Genomic DNA, 11,138 nt, shown 5'->3' with positions numbered 1-11,138 from the left:
ACCGGCTTCTACTTGTTCCGTTCCAGTCGTTGCATTGCTGAGTTATTAGAGGAGCATCTTTAAAAGTTCAACTTAATCTCATTTATTAACTTCATCTTCATCTTCAACTTCAACTCTTCCAACTTCACCGGCTTCTACTTGTTCCATTCTGATCGTTGCATGGCTTACTTGTTGAAGAATTCACCAGCTTCTACTTGTTCCATTCCGGTTTGTTGCATGGTTGACTTGTTGGAGGACAATCTTTAAAACTACAACTTTAACATCAACTTCTTCTTTGCTGTTGGATGTGGAAAATTTCCCCCCGTAGTGAAGATTTCCAGTTTGGTGAAGACAAATTCGCGAAGAACCTTGACTAAAAGTAGGTCAGTTTGTTGATGATGTGATGTTATGTGAGTTTGTCTTTATTCTTTTTCATTCTTTTTAATTTTTTTTTTTTACTAGCAGGCCTCGGATGATGGATACATTTTATGGTATTAGTAAAGTACAAGGAAGGCAGTTGTATCATAGAGTTCTCCGTTTTGTTTGAATGGGAGTCTGTGTTTGATGCAATATGCTCACGTTTGGCCCCTTCATTCTCCTCTGGTAAGAATAAAGTATTTAATCCCTGACGAGAAGAATATGATGGCTTGTATAAGCTCAAAGAGTGATTTCCAAAGAATGAACAACATTCACCATGCGTTCAAGTAGAATATAGTAAACATGGTGGCTGAGGTGGTTGATGAAATGGTAGAGTATCCCTCCAGGTTGTCAATGCCACTATAAGTACAAGCCTACTTTAGATTTTACACTCTTTTTAATTTTCCAACACTCACTCGATCACTCATTAAAGTTAAATTGGGCTTAGTTTCTTATTTTCCTGTTAAATATGTTGTTATTTTTAGCTATAACCAACTGTAAGTGTTTATTAATGATCATTTATGCTTATATAAAATAACAATTGTTCATTTATGACCGTTTCTGCTTATATAAGTTACTAATTATTTATTTACGACAGTTTCTACTTACATAACATAGTAATTGTTTCTTATACTCCCGTAACTAGGGAATTAGTATGACAAAGTGCCTCATGTAACCTAAACCCCTTGGTGCCAGTGATGTCTTGTGGGGGAGCCATACCACCATCCAATTCTTCACAAAATTATGAGAATGGTATAACTGCGGTCGGACAACGTTATGAAAATGCAGAAAATTTCAAGGAGGCATTGTATGACTTTGCTATCAAATATAATTTCAACTTCCGTTTCATAAAAAATGATAAACAAAAAGTGATCATCACATGTGCGGCCGTCGGTTGTCAATGGCTTTTCATGCATCGCATGAAGGTAAACGTAAACTCTCCACATTTAGAATTAAAATTGTGCGAGATAAACACATGTGATTCAAAAACATTGTCAGCGTCTGCTATATAGGCTTGTGGATATAAAACGGGATATATTGCTCGACCATAGTGTGCATTTAACATATAATAACAAGCTTGGATGGGTAGAGTACTTGCACGGGGAATCCTCCATGATTCTGAAGTAGAAAGCTATGATCTCCTAATATGGTATGCATGTAAGGTGACTGAAACTTATCCCGACAGCGTTGTTATCATTAATAGGGATGGTAACCAATTCAAACGAGGTTTTTGCTTTTGTGCTATCTTGATGGTTTCAAGAAAGGTTGTAGACCGATGCTCTTTGTTGATGGAACTCATTTGATGGGAAAATATGGTGGTATCCTCTTAGGCGCAATAGGCAAGGATGGTAATGAAGGAATCCTCCATTTAGCGTTTACCATTGTGGACAATGAGACAGATAAGAATTGGGCATGGTTCATTTCAACTTTAGGTAATGCATTATATGGCGATGAGGACTATGAGAAGATCATTACATTCATATCGGATTGGTCGAAGGGACTTATCAATGCTATTGCTAAGGTTTTTCCTTTATCTCCACATGCATACTATTTGCGACATTTACATACAAACTTCCTCAAGACTAACAGCCGCCTTGGCAAGGCATTAAAAGATGAGTAATAGAGGTTGATTACCAAGGTCCGTACGCCTACACGTCCACAGAATATGAAGAAACTGTAAATAAGCTATCTACCACTTCATTGGAAGCGCATATCTGGTTGTTCCATAAATCAGAAGTAGCACATTGGTCTAATTACCTATTCAAAGGTCAGCGGTGGGGTGAGATGTACTCTAACGTGGTTGAGTCATTCAATACTTGGATTAAGGAGGCACGCCATCTCCCTGTATATAATATGGTTGACAGAATTAGGTGTGTTCATATTTTGTTTTCTAATTCGACCATCATGTTTATGTTGTATACTTACTGATAGAGACGCAAGTGTACGTGCCGATCGGGTAATAAAGTGTGCATAAGTGTAAAGTGTCAGTCCATAGGGAAGAAAATGAATACTAGTAATAACTCTAAACCCAAAAAAAATATTCTAAATGATTGAATGTTGTTTATGTGCACAAAAGTAAGCAAGTATAAGAAAATACGGGAAATAATAGGAGAGAAGTCAAGGAAGAAAGCGATATCCGAGCATAGTATCCCTCTAGGGTTATGAAGTACATGACAAAAGTTGGCTAAGCATGCAATCCTATTTGAACCAAAAGATTTTCAGAATTATACTCAATCCTGATTTCTCAGGTGAAGAGTAACTGAATAGGTGCAAAGCTGATACAAATATCCACACAATCGTATTAGCACTCTATGAAATCTTATTGTGGGCTAATGACAATCTCTTGAATAGATAACAAATAGTCTAAATGATCGAATGTTGTTTGTGTGAATAAAAAAGCAACAATTATAAGAAAATACATGAAATAATAAGAGAGAAGTCAAGAAAGAAAGTAATGTCTGGTCATAACATCCCTCTAGGGTTATGAAGTACAGGGCAAAGGTTGTCTAAACATGCAATCCTAGTTGAACCGAAAGGTTTCTAGAATTATACTCAATCCCTGATTTCTCAAGTGAAGAGTAACTAAATAGGTGTAGAACTGATACAAAAATCCACACAATTGCATTAACACTCTATGAAACTTTATTGTGGGATAATGACAATATCTTGAATAGATCATCTCCCTCAAAGAGAGAGATTGACCCTAATCCGAATACAAAGTAGAAATGTGATTTATCCTAAAATCCACTCCACATGATTGCAAAGAGTATGAAGACTATTACTAAACCATTCAGAAGGATTGTGGGAGACAAAGTATCCAAAGTACCCTAACCAGAGGTGTACTCACTATCCTTTCAAATTACGATAAGTCTATGCTAGGTGGGAATTTCTTCTCGTCACGTAGCAATACCAAACATGATAACTAGGGCTTTTGCCTCACTAGAAATCAAGCATTCAATCACACAATTAGACTCAACTAGATGAAGAATCGCTAGAGAAGCCCTAAGGAAACTTCCACGCATACTGCCAAGGTGAGCTTGAAGGTTACAATCTCAAATCCCCTTGAATGTGGATCCAAACCTCCCTTTCAAATCTACCCTTAAGTACTGGTGATTTGTCTCATTTCTTCCTTAACTCCGCCTCTAAGAATTAACCAAAAAAGCCAAGAATGCCCTAAAAATCCTTATCAGTTCTATTTATACCAAATTGCTTACGGGCTACTAACAGGCATAAGGACGTGGTCGTAAGGGAGCTGTAGAAGATAGTTATGAGCCTTACAAGACCATTTACGGCCGTAAAGTTATGTTTGTAAGGTCTTCTATTTTTGGTTATGGTCCAACTTACGGCCATAAATGCTAGACCGTAAACTTTACTGTATTGCTTCTTGCGACTTCCCTTATGGGTGTATGCTATCGTCGTAAACTCCTTTGGATAGTCTTTATGGGCATCTTTACAGGGCATAAGCCTGTGCCGTAAGATCCTTTGAATTGACTTTGGATCTCTCTTATAGGCATAAGCATACCCACAAGGTTCTCTAAAATCTACTTACGGTCATAAGGTTAGCCGTAAGCTGCCTGTAAGCCACCCAATTTTTCCTTGTCCTTATTTAAATGATGCTAAGAGAGCTCCAAACTCATCGTTTGAGGTTTGAAATGCTTCTTTTGGCTCTCTCTCATCTTGAAGTGTTGTCCTAAGCCTGACAATGTGAAACACACTATATTTTGCATCGAATTCCATAATATGATTCTAATACATGCTGATTGAGTGAATAAAATGATATGAAATACATGAACATTGTAGACTCATCACTTACTAACAACGCCCCTTGCGTGTAACCCGCAAGTGCACGGGTTTGTCGAGTAATAAATCCCAAGTGAGTGGGGTATCGTATCCACAGGGAGTAGAGAATAAAAATACTTAAATTGCTACTTAACCAAGTGAGAATGGATAATTATTGTGTTGATGAAATGTAAAGTAGACAGAAATAAAATGAACAAGAATGAGAGGCATAGATAAAATTGAAAGATAAGGCAAGTGCTAGAAGTGGAATACTCGGATAATGCTCCCCCTAGGATTAATGTTTCAAGTGCAATACCAACTATTAGGCTTCCTAATTCATGCTAAATGAGTCGTGGAAATCCTTAACCACACGGTCCCAAATCTAAGATCAACCGTGACTAACTCTATACTATTCCCCGGCGGAGAAATCGCTCAGTCTCAACACCTCATACTGTGCAAAGTTGCATGGAGTTCTAGGGAATCCAAGTGATAAACTCTCTTCCTATGTATAGACCTAACCCTTTGGTCCAGGCGAAAGGTCCCTAGTTATAACTAAGCCCCAAATACTAAATTCACTTCAACGCTTCACTCTGTTGCTCGCGCAACTAAGCCCCAGTGGAGTTATGCTTTAGTACTTCATTCTATTGTGACCGCAAGGAACTCGAGGAAACGAAGGTAGGATAAACCACACTGGAGGGGAAAGGGGACACTCCGCTACCTCTCGACTCACCCTCTCAACCCTCTCCAATCGACCAATGTCTAACCCTCGTAGTGTGTCACTCATCTACAAAGGTTACCAAGATGAATTCTCAACCCAAGTGTCACTCTAAGGGAGAAATCATTCAATAAGCATTCAAGATTGGAACTCAATTAAAACATCAATTAAGGAAAGCATAATAAAAGGTCAATGACACAATAACATCTTAAGGTTTACAAAGTCCGAGTACCCACTAGAGGGTTTAGCTCTCCATGGAGCACAATACAATCAATAATGAAATCGAAAGTAAAAACAAGTGTTCCATAAGAAAACCCCCTCGGTAGTCGTGTCAATGGTCTTGTGGAGTAGCTAGTTTCTCCAAAGGTCCCCTTGTCCGGCCTAAGGCACACCTCGCCGGATCGATGTCGACGAAAGCTCCCCTAATAACCTTCTTCTAAGTGGAGCGCGGTGTTGAATCCTTAGAATTACTCCAAAGACATGCCAAAAGCCTCTCAAAACCCTAGCCGGTGGCCCCTCAAAAGGTGGAGAAAAGTTGGAGAGAAAAGGGAAAGAAGATTTTTAAAATCAGGTTAAATCGCGGCTTAAATAAAGCTGAATCGAGCATCCACAGGCCCTTGTGGATTTTTCACACGGGCGTGGATAATTTCCACATGCCCGTGTGGATTCTCTAGAAATCTGATTTTCGGCCGGCTGTGAACAATAACTGCTATAGTCTTGCTACTGTGATTTGCTACATTAACCTGCTACAGTACTCTGCTGAAACACTCCCAATTCAACACTTTTCATCGAGACAACATAAACGGGCACACGTTTATGCCATAGAGTTGCGATCAATGCACAAGTCAGGATACACAAGTGTGACTGCCTTCGTGCCCCTCCAACTCATTGTAATAGCTTGAATACATAGAGGTTGGCACACATTCACATATTTTAGAGCCCCACTTGTGTCTTTGTGTTTGTTTCTTTTAAGATTCCACCAAATAATGCATTCACGATCTACTTTTGGCTTATTTTCTCAAAACATGGCTTCACAACCCTACATGCGCAAAAGAACACAAATACACATGTATTAGCGCTTAAACCTGATAGAAGTAATGCTCATTGTAAGGAAAGAACACTTCGCATTCTTAACGCACAAGCACTTATCACTTACTGACATTATTTAAGAGTCACAGATTACTTACCAAGTAAAGGTGATTATTGAGCATTGTTTCTGCTATAAATAGTATGTTGATATTTATTTAACGATATATCTGTTTATAATTTCCTATTTCTATTTATTATACCAAGTTATTGGTATTTATGTGCTTTGACCCATCAGTTTTTGAGATTATTATACAATTATTTTGGTTCTCATTGATAAATAGCCTTTAATGTTGATGTGTCACAGGTTCAAACTGATGAACATGATGTGTGATCACTATCAGCACTGCCACAAATGGGAGACTCACCTATCTCCAGAGATACACAAGAAGATTGAAGATACAATGGAAGAAAGTCTATGCTTGGTTGTAAGTCATTCTAATGGGGTACAATTTGAAGTGATAGACAATCAAAGCAAATCCATCGACTTACATGAGAGAACATGTTCTTGCAAACGTTGGAAAGTGTATGGCCTACAGTATAAACATGCTTGTGCGGCCATCATGTAGATAGATACTAATGTTCACCGGTTCATTGATGACTATTACAATGTTAGAATGAACAATATAGTGTACGATAACCCAATTTATCCTATCCCAGATAATGATAAACCAATGAATAATTGCAAAAATCTTTGTCTTCGCCACCTGTAACAAGGAGACAACCAGGGCACCCAAAGTTGTCAAAGGATTGAATCACAAGCTTTTAACCAGTTGCACTGTAGCCATTGTAATCAAGTTGACTACAATAGAGTTACTTAAACTAAGGTCACTGCAGACTGAATGTTAGGACGCAACTATTTAGATATGAAATGTTATCTCCTTATCCATTTTATTATGATAGTCGGTTTATAATGACTACTATGTTAAAGTAAAGGTTAACTTACAATTATAAACAAAGACTTCCTAATTGATAAATAGTTAGAATGAGATCAATATATACATGAAATTGACAATATGTACAGGAAATTGATAATATATACAGGAAACTTAGAATATATATAGGAAATTGAGAATATATATAGAAACGTGATAATATACAAAAAAATTATGAATATATACAAAAAATTGAGAATATGTATAGAACATTGGAAATATCTAAAGAAAATGGAGAATATATACAGGAATTTGAGAATATATACAGGAAATTGATAATATATACAAAAAAATTGCAATATATAAAGGAAATTGAGATTATGTACAGAAAATTGAGAAGCAGTCAATGACATTCATGATTCAAACATTAATGCAAAATAATAAAAAAGAAGTTTTGATTTTCATCAAACTAGAAATGATAGTATCCTGAAATAGACAATGTAAAGAAATATTCAAATTTGGGTCGATCTGATAACATTAGTCAAATAATCATAAAGTAGATAATTGTATCTTATTTGAACACATTTTCAGACCCCTCAGGCTGGATCAATTGAAGACTCGGTCATTCCAGATGTTGGTGGTGCGGGGGGATCTATGGCCATGTTATCTTTCACAATTTCAGATATCGTGCTCTTGACAGGATCCTTTTCTAGGACATGGATGATACTGTCATTGTCAGCTACAAGTTCCTTTATATCACCAGCTGTAGGGTTTACCTCTTCAAAGTGTGCATAGTATTGATAAGTGTTAAACTGATCATATTTTTTATATCATTTACACTGCATTTAGCATGAAATTGTACTTGTTTAGCATCTCATTAGAATGAAATTTCATTCTTTTATTCACAATGACCTTTATTTCTGTTTTAGGAAGAAAGAAGCGAATTTGAGGATGTTTTAGAAGCAAAATGAAGCAACTAGCTAAATTAAGGTTGCACCATGACTCACAACGGGCATTATGACAACACACAACGCTCATTGTCTGCACTCACCATTACCGTGATAAAGCAATGACAGCATGAGCTCACTGATAGCATCATAGAAGCTATAACATCCTCACAATAGCCGTTGTGAAGTCCATAGTGGTCAATATCAAAACGTATAATGCCCAAAGACCGTGCCATGATGCGAATTGGAGCCCAAGAAATAACTTACTCACAACGAGCATCACAACGCCCATGGTGAGGTTGTGGCAGAGTCGATTATTATAAATATGCCAATATTTTTCTAAATTCGAGGAGACACTTTGCCAAATAACCTAGAGCGGACGGATTTCTGGAAATTTGAGCGGTGTGAGACCAACTTTCATCCATATTCTAATGGATTCTAATATATTTCTCAAGAGTACATCAACATGCATCATCGGAGAAGATTGCGCAGGAAAGACATCTTCAAAGGTCATCATCAGAGAGGTGTGAGTGACACACATCATCAGACAACCTTGGGATCCTCTAATCCCTATCTTCGGAGAACTATTAGAGGGAGTTAGTCTAGGAATACATTAAAAGCTTATCTATTCTTTATTTGGTCTTGAGGTGTTCTTGTACTTTGGTGCTTTACTTGTGATAATCCATAAGAACGTAATTCGAGGGAAATTATATGTCTAGTTCTCTCAGTTGTTATTTATGTATCTTGATTGATTAATATAAAATGTTATAGTTTTCGTAATCATTTCATGTTCTTAATTGATTATTGCATATTGATATGGATGATGAGGATATGCCCCCATATTGATGACACCCATGCGATGATAGATCTATACATATTCTAAGATGTTAGGCATAGCCAGGTTTCTGGATTAGGGATTAATTGTCCTTTTGGTTTAGGGTCTGATTTCTCTCTTCTCATGGGATTTCCATACTTAAGACAAACATAGGAGGCTAGGGTGGAAGAGATTTCACCTTAAGTTTCTAGTGATTTAGACCTAGTCGCCATGGCTTATTGGGGCTAGTAGGCCTTTAAATCCCCTCAGTTCGAATCTAGAACATGATTGACACTTAACGCCTATCATAATTAATAATCAAGAAAACTTTATCTCATACACCCAACTCCTTCTAAGTGTGCTTAACGTCGTCTCCAATTGTATTGTTTAATAGTTTTCGTACAAGTAGAACTAAAGAAAGAGCGTAAATGATTAGGCTATTGATTAAATGAAAGGAAGTAATAGGAGCCTCTCGCCGTTTTTGGGAAAATATAGCCCTTGTGTTAATCCACAAGGTATTACTTGTTGACCCATGCACTTGCGGTATAACAGACCAATTGTCGTATTAAAGTGTATAATTGCATGCTTATATATTTGCATAATTTAGAAACCCATAACGCGTCCTTCAAGTTTTTGGAATTGTTGCCGGGGAACGCAGTCGAGAGATTCTAAGAAAAATTGTAGCTTAGTGTTTAGCCATTTAATATTGTTTGTATTTACTTTAATCAATTCAGTTATCACGTGTGTCTATTGTTGCTACATAATACTGTGAACAACTTCTTTTCATGGCAGGTATGAAGGGTCGGTTTGGAGAGGGTACTAGCCCTGCTTGATTAGTGGATTGAACACCATGTAACACAAAAGTCTTATGCATAATACATCAATGTAGTTGAGCCAGACCCTGCGTTTGACATTTACTTTGGGTAGCATGAAGAGACAACTTAGTAGGAAATATTCAATTAGTTCATAAAGTCATATACGAAGTATATGCCCTAGTAGGAGAGAGGGCTACCACCTGGGGAGTGTGAAAGCTATTGACTGTAGAAGAAAAAACACACACACAAACAAAAAGGAGAGAAAAAGGGTAATCATGTAAAAAAACTATGGAAAGTGTAAGACTGAGACTAAAAATACCCCGAAAAGTTTCTTTACACAATCTGGACTATAAGATAGTGGACCAGGAGACCAACACTTGGGAAAGTACTTTTTGTCGTAGAGTAGAATACTCTTTGTGAAGGAATAATCATGCTTCATACTTAGTTATCTGAGATCAAGCACTTATCATGTATTCTATTTTTATCGGTTTTATTTTCTTGAGAACAAGCAAATACTTAAGTGTGGGGATATTTGATAAGTGCTAAACTGATCATATTTTCTATATCATTTACACTGTATCTAGCATGAAATTGTACTTAGTTAGCATCTAATTAGGACTAATTTCATTTTTTATTCACAATGACCTTTATTTCTATTTTAGGACGAAAGAAGCAAATTTGAAGATGTTTTGAAGCAAAATGAAGCAAGTTGCTAAATTAAGGCTGCACTACGACTCACAACGGGCATTATGGCAATACACAATGCTCGTTGTCTGCACTCACAACTACCATGATCAAGTTGTGGCAGCATGAGCTCACTGGTAGTAGCATAGAAGCCATAATGGCCTCACAATGGTTACTGTGAAGTCCATAACAACCGTTGTCAAAAAGCAAAATGCCCAAAGACCGTGCCAGAATGCTACTTGGAGCCCAAGCAACAACTTACTCACAATGGGCATCACAACATCCATGGTGAGGCCATGGCAGAGCCGATTACTATAAATACCCCAGTATTCTCTAAATTCGGGGAGACTCTTTTGCCAAATAACCTAGGGTGGCAAAATTTATGGAGATCTGAGCGGTGAAAAATGGAGTTTCTTCCATATTTCAATGAATTCCGGTGAATTTCTCAAGAGTATGTTAACAAGCATCATCGGAGAAGATCGCGCATGGCAGGCATCTTCAAAGATTATCATCAGAGAGGTGTGAGTGACACACGTCATTGGACAACCTTGGGATCCTCTAATCCCTATCTTCGGAGAACTATTGGAGGAAGTTAGTCTAGGAATACATTAAAAGCTTATCTATTCTCTATCTGGTCTTGTGGTGTTCTTGTGCTTTGATACTTGTGATAATCCATAAGAACCTAATTTGAGGGGAATTGTATGTCTAGGTCCCTCGCTTATTATTTATGAATCTTGATTTAATTAATATAAATTGTTCAAGTTTTCATAATCATTGCATGTTCTTAATTGATTATTACATATTGATGTGGATGACGAGGATATGCCCCCATATTGATGACACCCATGTTATGATCGATCTATGAATGTTCTAAGATGTTAGGCATAGCCAGGTTTCCGGATTAGGAATTTATTGTCCCTTAGGCTTAGGGTCTGATTTCTTTCTTCTCATGGGATTCCCATACTTAAGACAAACATAGGAGGCTAGGGTGGAAGAGATTTCACCTTAAGTTTCTAGTGATTTTAT

The sequence above is a fragment of the Dioscorea cayenensis genome, chromosome 7, assembly GCF_009730915.1.
Source record: "Dioscorea cayenensis subsp. rotundata cultivar TDr96_F1 chromosome 7, TDr96_F1_v2_PseudoChromosome.rev07_lg8_w22 25.fasta, whole genome shotgun sequence".
Classification (NCBI taxonomy): Eukaryota; Viridiplantae; Streptophyta; class Magnoliopsida; order Dioscoreales; family Dioscoreaceae; genus Dioscorea; species Dioscorea cayenensis.
The sequence above is the reverse complement of the archived record's forward strand: the minus strand, read 5'-3'. Positions refer to the sequence as shown.